Below are 8,558 nucleotides of genomic sequence, written 5' to 3' on the forward strand. Positions count from 1 at the left end.
AGATTTATAGTAAAATCAGTGCCCGGCACGTTATCATCAGTATGTTGATGGAGTGCTGAATTAAAAGAAGAACCCAAACAATCTGTGTTGATCTGTATACGATTTCATATCATTCAAAATTCACGATCGATTAAGCGTTTGAGCGACATAGATAATGGAGTCAATTTCGTCCCTATACTTTCGGCCATAAAATTGTTTTCCGGTACGATTTGACGACTTTCATTTAGTTTGAAAGCCCGTGTAAATGTTAGGGGCGAATTTGAACTTGTATTTTTTATTCCGAAAATCGATGTCGGATAAATAAAATTTGCAGCGATTTTTACCCCCCCCCCCCCACCCCCAAACTATTTGAATAAAGTTTTTTATCCGACATCGATCTTTTGATGTCGTCCCTAAGCGTTTGAGCGACATAGATAATGGAGTCAATTTCGTCCCTATACTTTCGGCCATAAAATTGTTTTCCGGTACGATTTGACGACTTTCATTTAGTTTGAAAGCCCGTGTAAATGTTAGGGGCGAATTTGAACTTGTATTTTTTATTCCGAAAATCGATGTCGGATAAATAAAACTTGCAGCGATTTTTACCCCCCCCCCCCCCCCACCCCCAAACTATTTGAATAAAGTTTTTTATCCGACATCGATCTTTTGATGTCGTCCCTTATAGTCCTCACAAATAAGCAAAATTAATACCTTATAGGCTCCTAATGACAAACCAATTTAATATCCCAGTTTGAATTGTGAAATTGCGAAAATTTTCAAAATTAAATCAAGCAAAATACATTATCGTCCTCGTAGTTCGTAAAATACTGGCAGATGGATCTTGGTCATCAATTCTAATAATCTTGGATCGACCTTTCTAAACTTAAAAGTAATAAAGTTCACGCATCCATATTGTTCCGATTGCTAAAGACTTTTGCATCCGTCGACATTATCTTCGATTAAAGAAGTATTGATCTGACAACCGCTGTGCATGTATACTTTAACGACCTTTAAATGAATGACAAATGACAACATTGTCATTTTTTGAATGACAATTAAACTGTGTTGGAAAGATAACATAAATACACTTTCGTTTTTCGTTTTTTGTTTTTGTGAAATCAAAAATGAAAAATGAAAACACTTTCATTTTTCGATTTTAGTTTTTGAGAAATCAAAATTGAAAAATAAAAATACTTTTGTTTTTCGTTTTTTGTTTGTGAAATCAAAAACGAAAAACGAAAACACTTGTTTTTCATTTTATTTTAAAAAAAATCAAAAACGAAAAATGAAAACACTTTCGTTTTTCATTTTGGTTTTTATGAAATCAAAAACAAAAAATGAAAACACTTTCGTTTTTTGTTTTTTGTTTTTGATATTTCAAAACGAAAAACGAATGGACGCAGATATACACGGACCTATTAACCGTGTATGAAATAAGCCTCGCCTCCTTATTACCTTATATGGAATATAAAGGGGCGTAACTCCACTACTAACCGTGTATGGAATAAGCCCCGCCTCCAAACTAACCTAATATTGAATATACACGGTTTCCACGAGGACGCTTTTAACCAATCATATTCCTAGAAATGTATAAGAGGTAAGATAAAGTGAATATACAGGCTAATTGATGAGAAATTAATATCAGATATGTGTTCCACAGGAAAGCACCAACAACAGTGAAACTCATATTTTGGTTTGGATACAGCTAGTCTTGAAAGAGAACACAGCACTTGCCAACTGTTTATCTTGTTAAACTTTGTAATATTCAAAAATCCATGTAGTGTTCCTCAACAGAATTATGTATGATTATGTTTGTGTAGGTCATTTAACTACTCAACTTCTGATGCTTCCTATAACCTGCATCATTATATATCCCGGTTCATGGGTGGTCACTGGACTACTCAATCTCGGATGCTTCCTATAAATTGTAGCCGCTGCATCATTATATATCCCGGTTCATGGGTGGTCACTGGACTACTCAACCTCGGATGCTTCCTATAAATTGTAGCCGCTGCATCATTATATATCCCGGTTCATGGGTGGTCACTGGACTACTCAACCTCGGATGCTTCCTACAAGTTGTAGCCGCTGCATAATTATATATCCTTGTTCATGGGTGGTCACTGGACTACTCAACCTCGGATGCTTCCTTTAAATTGTAGCCGCTGCATCATTATATATTCCATTTCATGGGTGGTCACTGGACTACTCAACCTCGGATGCTTCCTATAAATTGTAGCCGCTGCATAATTATATATCCCGGTTCATGAGTGGTCACTGGACTACTCAACCTCGGATGCTTCCTATAAATTGTAGCCGCTGCATCATTATGTATCCCGTTTCATGGGTGGTCACTGGACTACTCAACCTCGGATGCTTCCTATAAATTGTAGCCGCTGCATCATTATATATCCCGTTTCATGGGTGGTCACTGGACTACTCAACCTCGGATGCTTCCTATAAATTGTAGCCGCTGCATCATTATATATCCCGGTTCATGGGTGGTCACTGGACTATTAAACCTCGGATGCTTCCTATAAATTGTAGCCGCTGCATCATTATATATCCCGGTTCATGGGTGGTCACTGGACTACTCAACCTCGGATGCTTCCTATAAATTGTAGCCGCTGCATAATTATATATCCCGGTTCATGAGTGGTCACTGGACTAGTCAACCTCGGATGCTTCCTATAAATTGTAGCCGCTGCATCATTATGTATCCCGTTTCATGGGTGGTCACTGGACTACTCAACCTCGGATGCTTCCTATAAATTGTAGCCGCTGCATCATTATATATCCCGGTTCATGGGTGGTCACTGGACTCCTCAACCTCGGATGCTTCCTATAAATTGTAGCCGCTGCATCATTATATATTCCGGTTCATGGGTGGTCACTGGACTACTCAACCTCGGATGCTTCCTATAAATTGAAGCCGCTGCATCATTATATATCCCGTTTCATGGGTGGTCACTGGACTACTCAACCTCGGATGCTTCCTATAAATTGTAGCCGCTGCATCATTATATATCCCGGTTCATGGGTGGTCACTGGACTACTCAACCTCGGATGCTTCCTATAAATTGTAGCCGCTGCATAATTATATATCCCGGTTCATGGGTAGTCACTGGACTACTCAACCTCGGATGCTTCCTTTAAATTGTAGCCGCTGCATCATTATATATTCCGGTTCATGGGTGGTCACTGGACCAATAAACCTCGGATGCTTCCCATAAATTGTAGCCGCTGCATTATTATATATCCCGTTTCATTGGTGGTCACTGGACTACTAAACCTCGGATGCTTCCTATAAATTGTAGCCGCTGCATCATTATATATCCCGTTTCATGGGTGGTCACTGGACTACTCAACCTCGGATGCTTCCTATAAATTGTAGCCGCTGCATTATTATATATCCCGATTCATGGGTGGTCACTGGACTACTCAACCTCGGATGCTTCCTATAAATTGTAGCCGCTGCATCATTATATATCCCGGTTCATTGGTGGTCACTAGACTACTCAACCTCGGATGCTTCCTATAAATTGTAGCCGCTACATCATTATATATCCCGTTTCATGGGTGGTCACTGGACTACTCAACCTCGGATGCTTCCTATAAATTGTAGCTGCTGCATCATTATTTATCCTGGTTCATGGGTGGTCACTGGACTACTAAACCTCGGATGCTTCCTATAAATTGTAGCTGCTGCATCATTATTTATCCTGGTTCATGGGTGGTTACTGGACTACTAAACCTCGGATGCTTCCTATAAATTGTAGCCGCTGCATCATTATTTATCCCGTTTCATGGGTGGTCACTGGACTACTCAACCTCGGATGCTTCCTATAAATTGTAGCCGCTGCATCATTATATATCCCGGTTCATGGGTGGTCACTGGACTACTCAACCTCGGATGCTTCCTATAAATTGTAGCCGCTGCATCATTATATATCCTGGTTCATGGGTGGTCACTGGACCACTAAACCTCGGATGCTTCCTACAAGTTGTAGCCGCTGCATAATTATATATCCTTGTTCATGGGTGGTCACTGGACTACTCAACCTCGGATGCTTCCTTTAAATTGTAGCCGCTGCATCATTATATATTCCAGTTCATGGGTGGTCACTGGACTACTCAACCTCGGATGCCTCCTATAAATTGTAGCCGCTGCATAATTATATATCCCGGTTCATGAGTGGTCACTGGACTACTCAACCTCGGATGCTTCCTATAAATTGTAGCCGCTGCATTATTATATATCCCGATTCATGGGTGGTCACTGGACTACTCAACCTCGGATGCTTCCTATAAATTGTAGCCGCTGCATCATTATATATCCCGGTTCATTGGTGGTCACTAGACTACTCAACCTCGGATGCTTCCTATAAATTGTAGCCGCTACATCATTATATATCCCGTTTCATGGGTGGTCACTGGACTACTCAACCTCGGATGCTTCCTATAAATTGTAGCTGCTGCATCATTATTTATCCTGGTTCATGGGTGGTCACTGGACTACTAAACCTCGGATGCTTCCTATAAATTGTAGCTGCTGGATCATTATTTATCCTGGTTCATGGGTGGTCACTGGACTACTAAACCTCGGATGCTTCCTATAAATTGTAGCCGCTGCATCATTATTTATCCCGTTTCATGGGTGGTCACTGGACTACTCAACCTCGGATGCTTCCTATAAATTGTAGCCGCTGCATCATTATATATCCCGGTTCATGGGTGGTCACTGGACTACTCAACCTCGGATGCTTCCTATAAATTGTAGCCGCTGCATCATTATATATCCTGGTTCATGGGTGGTCACTGGACCACTAAACCTCGGATGCTTCCTATAAATTGTAGCCGCTGCATCATTATATATCCCGGTTCATGGTTGGTCACTGGACTACTCAACCTCAGATGCTTCCTATAAATTTTAGCCGCTGCATTATTATATATCCCGATTCATGGGTGGTCACTGGACTTCTCAACCTCGGATGCTTCCTATAAATTGTAGCCGCTGCATCATTATATATCCCGGTTCATTGGTGGTCACTGGACTACTCAACCTCGGATGCTTCCTATAAATTGTAGCCGCTGCATCATTTTATATTCCGGTTCATGGGTGGTCACTGGACTACTCAACCTCGGATGCTTCCTATAAATTGTAGCCGCTGCATTATTATATAACCCGATTCAAGGGTGGTCACTGGACTACTCAACCTCGGATGCTTCCTATAAATTGTAGCCGCTGCATCATTATATATCCCGGTTCATTGATGGTCACTGGACTACTCAACCTCGGATGCTTCCTATAAATTGTAGCCGCTGCATCATTATATATCCCGGTTCATGGGTGGTCACTGGACTACTCAACCTCGGATGCTTCCTATAAATTGTAGCCGCTGCATTATTATATAACCCGATTCATGGGTGGTCACTGGACTACTCAACCTCGGATGCTTCCTATAAATTGTAGCCGCTGCATCATTATATATCCCGGTTCATTGATGGTCACTGGACTACTCAACCTCGGATGCTTCCTATAAATTGTAGCCGCTGCATCATTATATATCCCGGTTCATGGGTGGTCACTGGACTACTCAACCTAGGATGCTTCCTATAAATTGTAGCCGCTGCATAATTATATATCCCGGTTCATGAGTGGTCACTGGACTACACAACCTCGGATGCTTCCTTTAAATTGTAGTCGCTGCATCATTATATATCCTGGTTCATGGGTGGTCACTGGACCACTTAACATCGGATGCTTCCTATAAATTGTAGCCGCTGCATCATTATATATCCCGGTTCATGGGTGGTCACTGGACTCCTCAACCTCGGATGCTTCCTTTAAATTGTAGCCGCTGCATCATTATATATTCCGGTTCATGGGTGGTCACTGGACCACTAAACCTCGGATGCTTCCCATAAATTGTAGCCGCTGCATTATTATATATCCCGGTTTAGGGGTGGTCACTGGACTACTCAACCTCGGATGCTTCCTATAAATTGTAGCCGCTGCATTAATATATTTCCCGGTTCATTGGTGGTCACTGGACTACTTAACCTAGGATGCTTCCTATAAATTGTAGCCGCTGCATCATTATATATCCCGTTTCATGGGTGGTCACTGGACTACTCAACCTCGGATGCTTCCTATAAATTGTAGCCGCTGCATTATTATATATCCCGATTCATGGGTGGTCACTGGACTACTCAACCTCGGATGCTTCCTATAAATTGTAGCCGCTGCATCATTATATATCCCGGTTCATTGGTGGTCACTAGACTACTCAACCTCGGATGCTTCCTATAAATTGTAGCCGCTACATCATTATATATCCCGGTTCATGGGTGGTCACTGGACTACTCAACCTCGGATGCTTCCTATAAATTGTAGCTGCTGAATCATTATTTATCCTGGTTCATGGGTGGTCACTGGACTACTTAAAACCTCGGATGCTTCCTATAAATTGTAGCCGCTGCATCATTATTTATCCCGTTTCATGGGTGGTCACTGGACTACTCAACCTCGGATGCTTCCTATAAATTGTAGCCGCTTCATAATTATATATCCCGGTTCATGGGTGGTCACTGGACTACTCAACCTCGGATGCTTCCTTTAAATTGTAGCCGCTGCATCATTATATATCCCGGTTCATTGGTGGTCACAGGACTCCTCAACCTCGGATGCTTCCTATAAATTGTAGCCACTATCATTATATATCCCGGTTCATGGGTGGTCACTGGACTACTCAACCTCGGATGCTTCCTATAAATTGTAGCCGCTGCATCATTATATATCCCGGTTCATGGGTGGTCACTGGACTACTAAACCTCGGAAGCTTCCCATAAATTGTAGCCGCTGCATCATTATATATCCCGGTTCATGGGTGGTCACTGGACTACTCAACCTCGGATGCGTCCTATAAGTTGTAGCCGCTGCATAACTATATATCCCGGTTCATGGGTGGTCACTGGACTACTCAACCTCGGATGCTTCCTTTAAATTGTAGCCGCTGCATCATTATATATCCCGGTTCATGGGTGGTCACATGACCACTCAACCTCGGATGCTTCCCATAAATTGAAGCCGCTGCATCATTATATATCCCGGTTCATGGGTGGTCACTGGACTACTCAACCTCGGATGCTTCCTATAAATTGTAGCCGCTGCATCATTATATTTCCCGGTTCATGGGTGGTCTCTGGACTACTAAACCTCGGATGCTTCCTATAAATTGTAGCCGCTGCATCATTATATATCCCGTTTCATGGGTGGTCACTAGACTACTCAACCTCGGATGCTTCCTATAAATTGTAGCCGCTGCATCATTATATATCCCGGTTCATTGGTGGTCACTGGACTACTAAATCTCGGATGCTTCCTATAAATTGTAGCCGCTGCATCATTATATATCCCGGTTCATGGGTGGTCACTGGACTACTCAACCTCGGATGCTTCCTATAAATTGTAGCCGCTGCATAATTATATATCCCGGTTCATGGGTGGTCACTGGACTACTCAACCTCGGATGCTTCCTTTAAATTGTAGCCGCTGCATCATTATATATCCCGGTTCATGGGTGGTCATTGGACCACTAAACCTAGGATGCTTCCTATAAATTGTAGCCGCTGCATCATTATATATCCCGGTTCATGGGTGGTCACTGGACTACTCAACCTCGGATGCTTCCTATAAATTGTAGCCGCTGCATTATTATATATCCCGATTCATGGGTGGTCACTGGACTACTCAACCTCGGATGCTTCCTATAAATTGTAGCCGCTGCATCATTATATATCCCGGTTCATGGGTGGTCACTGGATCTACTCAACCTCGGATGCTTCCTATAAATTGTAGCCGCTGCATTATTATATATCCCGGTTCATGGGTGGTCACTGGACTACTCAACCTCGGATGCTTCCTATAAATTGTAGCCGCTTCATCATTATATATCCCGATTCATGGGTGGTCACTGGACTACTCAACCTCGGATGCTTCCTATGAATTGTTGCCGCTGCATCATTATATATCCCGGTTCATGGGTGGTCACTGGACTCTTAGTATCTGACTTACTTTCTCATTAACACTATAAATTGTTGAAACTTAACGGACGCCATCACGAGTTATGGAATCTCTGTTTAACAGATGACGACGGATATGTTCTTATTGACATAACACCAATCATGTCCTCTTTTCCTCGAATATGACTTACCGAACAATATTTATCACTGGTTTGTACTTACTTTATAGCAACACGACGGGCGTATAGTGAAGCAGTATCTGATTACTCTTCTGAGGCTCGTCAAATCAACCTCGGATTTTGGTTGGGTTCTTGTTGCCCAGTCGTTAGTTTTTGCGTTGTGTTTTGTAAACTGTTATGTGTAATTCTGACGAATTTCACTTCAAAAGTTTGTGTTTGTATACTTCAAATTGGTTCATGATACAATAAATATACCTGAATTTATGTGGCTTTTTACGTTTCCGCATTAAAATTCCTACGTTTCCGCATTTTTATAGTACTCTTTCCGCATTGTTTTTACACTGATTTTGTTAAGGGTTATTTTTGTTTCCGCAT

The sequence above is a fragment of the Mytilus edulis genome, chromosome 3 (assembly GCF_963676685.1).
Source record: "Mytilus edulis chromosome 3, xbMytEdul2.2, whole genome shotgun sequence".
In the NCBI taxonomy this organism is placed as follows: Eukaryota; Metazoa; Mollusca; class Bivalvia; order Mytilida; family Mytilidae; genus Mytilus; species Mytilus edulis.